This window comes from Bombina bombina, chromosome 9 (genome assembly GCF_027579735.1).
Source record: "Bombina bombina isolate aBomBom1 chromosome 9, aBomBom1.pri, whole genome shotgun sequence".
Lineage (NCBI taxonomy): Eukaryota > Metazoa > Chordata > Amphibia > Anura > Bombinatoridae > Bombina > Bombina bombina.
In genome coordinates this window covers 28,887,885-28,891,733 of record NC_069507.1, presented here as the reverse complement: position 1 = coordinate 28,891,733, position 3,849 = coordinate 28,887,885, and positions in this window count along the sequence as shown.

Here is a 3,849-nt window from a genome sequence, read left to right as displayed (position 1 = left end):
TTGTTACCTTCTAAAAATTGTAAGAAATAATTGCATTCCAAATTTGTGATGCTCCTGTAATTTGTAATTAAACTCATCTGTATCAATTAACAATTGCTGACAATATAGAAATCACACCGGCAACCAGTTAAAATGGTGAAAAATTGACTCAACCTTTCTGTTGTGTGTCTCTGTGTGCCACACTGACCATGGAGAAGAGAGAGAGAGAGCAACAAAGAATTATCTGATGATTTGAGAATAAAATTGTGGAAAAGCATGGACAATCTTAAGGTTACAAGTCCATTTTCAGAGATCTTAATGTTCCTGTGTCCAATGTGCGCAACGTTTTCAAGGTCTACAGCCCATAGCACAGTAGCTGATCACCCTAGATGTGGACGAAAGATTACAACAAAGGATTGTTCGAATGGTGGATTAAGAACCTCAATCAACTTCCAGACAAATTCAAGCTGAACTTCAGGCATAGGGTACAAATGTGTCAGTTCGCACTAAACATCGCCATCTGAATGAAAAGGGTCGCTATGGTAGGAGACCCAGGAAGACCCCACTGCTGACACAGAAACATAAAAAAGCCAGATTGGAGTTTGCAAAAACTTACCTGAGAAAGCCAAAATACTTTTAGAAGAATGTGCTGTGGACAGACTAAACAAAACTACAGATTTTTGGTCAATCATTCTTCTGTTTTCAGAAAAAGAAATGAGGCTTTTAAAGAAAAGAATGCAGTCCCTACAGTCAAACATGGTGGAGGTTCAGTGATGTTTTGGGGTTGCTTTGCTGCTTCAGGAACTGTATGTCTTGACTGTGTGCCTGGCATTATGAAAGCTGAAGACTACTAAATAATTCTGTGGTGCAATGTAGGGCCCAGTGTCAGAAAGTTGGGTCTCCTTCAGAGGTCATGGGCCTTACAGCAGGACAATGACCCAAAGCACCCAGAAATGGTTTAAGACAAAGCACTGGAGGGTACTGAACTGGTCAGCAATGAGTCTATGGGGCCGATTTTTCAAGGGCCGAATGGCCCCTGATTCCGCGCGAGCCTTCAGGCTCGCCAGGAACAGCAGTTATGAAGAAGCGGTATTAAGACCGCTACTCCTTAACCGGTCCACCTGCTCTGAGGCTGCAGACATCAATCCGCCCAATCTCATACGATCTGGCTGATTGACACCCCGGTTGACCGCAAATCTGCAGGGGGCAGCATTGCACAAGCAGTTCACAAGAACTGCTTGTGCAATGATAAATGCCAACAGAGTATGCGGTCAGCATTCATTGATGTCTTTCAGACATGATCCGCTGAGCGGATCATGTCGGACAGACCGATGATAAATCGGTCCCCAGATCTCAATCCCATAGAGCACCTTTGGAGAGATTTCAAAACAGCAGTTGGAAAAAGAAACCCTTCCAATCTGAGAGACCTGGAGCAGTTGGCGAAAGAAAAATGGTCCAAAATTCCAGTAGAATTTGAACAGCCAATAGGATTTCAGTAACTCTTATCCTATTGACTGATTTGAAAATGTCAGCCAATAGAAATGCAAGGTACCCCATTTTTAAACAGGTACCTTGCATTCAGGCTTCAGTGTACAGTGGTGACAGTATGAAGAGGATCCTCCACGCTCGATGTCTGCACAGCCGGCAAAGAAGCTCCGCGCCTCCACAGCTCCGAGACACCGGGATGAAGAAAGAAGATGGCGCCGCCTGGATGAAAATTCATGTCCGAACTTCAGGAACCGTGAGTAAATTTTATGGAGTTAGTGTTAGTTTTTTTTAAAAAAAACATTTTTGGGTGGGTTTTTTTTTTTAGATTAGGATTGGGCACTGTAAAAAAGCTGTAGTCTATTGCAGGTTAGGGTGTGTTTATTTTTATAGGACTATTAGATTAGGTGTAGTTGTTTTTATTTTTGATAATTTCGTTTATTACATTTTGTAATCTTAGATTTTTAAATTTTTTCGTAGTATTAAGTTTTTTTAAATTTGTAATTTAGGTTTTTTATTTCTTTGTAGTGTTAGGTTTTTTTAATCATGTAATACAATTTGTTACTTTTTTTAAATTTTATTAGAATAGTTATGTTAGGTTAATCTTAGGTTTTTTTATTTCACAGGTAAGTTTTTATTTATTTTAAGACAGTTATATTATATCTTTTAATTTAAAGTTGGGGGGTGTTAGGTTTAGGGGTTAATAATTTAGTGTTTTGCGATGTGGGGGGCCGGTGGTTTAGGGGTTAATAGGTTTGGTTTATTAGTTGTGATATGGGGAGCTGCCGGTTTAGGGGTTAATAGCTTTATTTAGTGTCGGGGAGTGGCAAATTAGGGGTTAATAGGTTTAGTTTATTAGTTACAATGTGTGGGGGCAGTTTAGGGGTTAATAGGTTTATATAGTGCTGGCGATGTGGGGGACCGGCGGCTTTGGGGTTAATAGGTTTATTTTAGTGTTGGTGATGTGGGTGGGCGGCAGATTAGGGGTTAATAGGTTTATTATAGTGTTTGTGATGCAGGAGGATGGCGGTTTATGGGTAAATAAGTAGTTTATGAGTGTTTAGTGTACTTTGTAACATTTTAGTTATGAGTTTTGTAAAATCCATAACTACTGGTCTCAGATCGCGGAATGGCTCGTGTCGGTATTGGCTGTAACGAAAGCATTTTAGCTAGACCGCATAACCTGTAATACGGCGCTATGGAAAACTCCACACTCAAACGTAATTTTTTGAGTGCGGAATGGAGGGTTGCGTTAAGGCTAAAATGCTTGTGGTATAGCTATACGGCCGCAACTCATAACATGCATTTACCGGCCATTCCACGCGGTATAGCTGTACCGCAAAACTCGTAATCTAGGTGTGTATGGGCTATATAAATGGATCATCTACAAAAGATTTATGCAAAGCAAAATCTAGTGTATAATGTTCCTTTAAAATCAGCTTTAGCCTTCAGCTGGACAGTGAGTTTATTAGACTATCTCTGGGGAAAATTCACTATTGAGTCTCTCCAGCTTTACCAGTTCCTGTTATTTTATACAACAGACTCACTAAAGCACACTTTTCTCTTGTTGGCACTTGGGGGAAGATTTATCATGGCCCGAATTAGGCCAAATACCCGTTTCCGCGCAAGCCTTAAGAAGCAGCGATCCTTAACTCGTCGGCAGTCTCTGAGGCTGCGGACATCAATTCGCCCGATCGCATACAATCGGGTTGATTGACACCCCCTACTAGCGGCCGATTGGCAGCGAATCTGCAGGGGGGCGGCATTGCACAAGCAGTTCACCAGAACTGCTTGTGTAATGTTAAATGCCGACATAGATAAATCGGCCCATTGGTCTGTGTGTGTCTGCAGTAGCGTGTGTATTGGGACACTTTTTAAAATGAATAAGCTACCAGTGTACATTTCTTAAAGGAAATAAATGATTTTGCACTAAAACTATATTTACATAAAAACTGAAACTACTTCTGCATGGGAAGAAGAGACATATAAATAACAATATAATGCTCAAAAAAAGCCCACAAAGATATTGTGTGATATCTCTCCATGCAGGCGAGATTTTGAGCATCAGATCCTATACATTTGACTACACTCCCTTTACATGCAACGTCTCTTAAATTCCTGTGCGTTGTCTAACAGTTTCAGATAACTATAGATTGCTGGTGACTTTTTAAGACCATTTAGATAAAGTGTAATATATACTTTGGGTGGTGACATCAGTGCTGTAACTGTTGTTAGGGTGAATCGGTGAAAAGCAAAATGTTTAAAATGTGAGGGTTACGTTTTATCCCCCTTTGAAAAACATACTGATTGTAAAGTTTCAGTCTCTCCCCCCCCCCCCCCCCCCCCGTAAAGCAGAAAGCAGAAAGCAGAGTACCAGCAAACTAA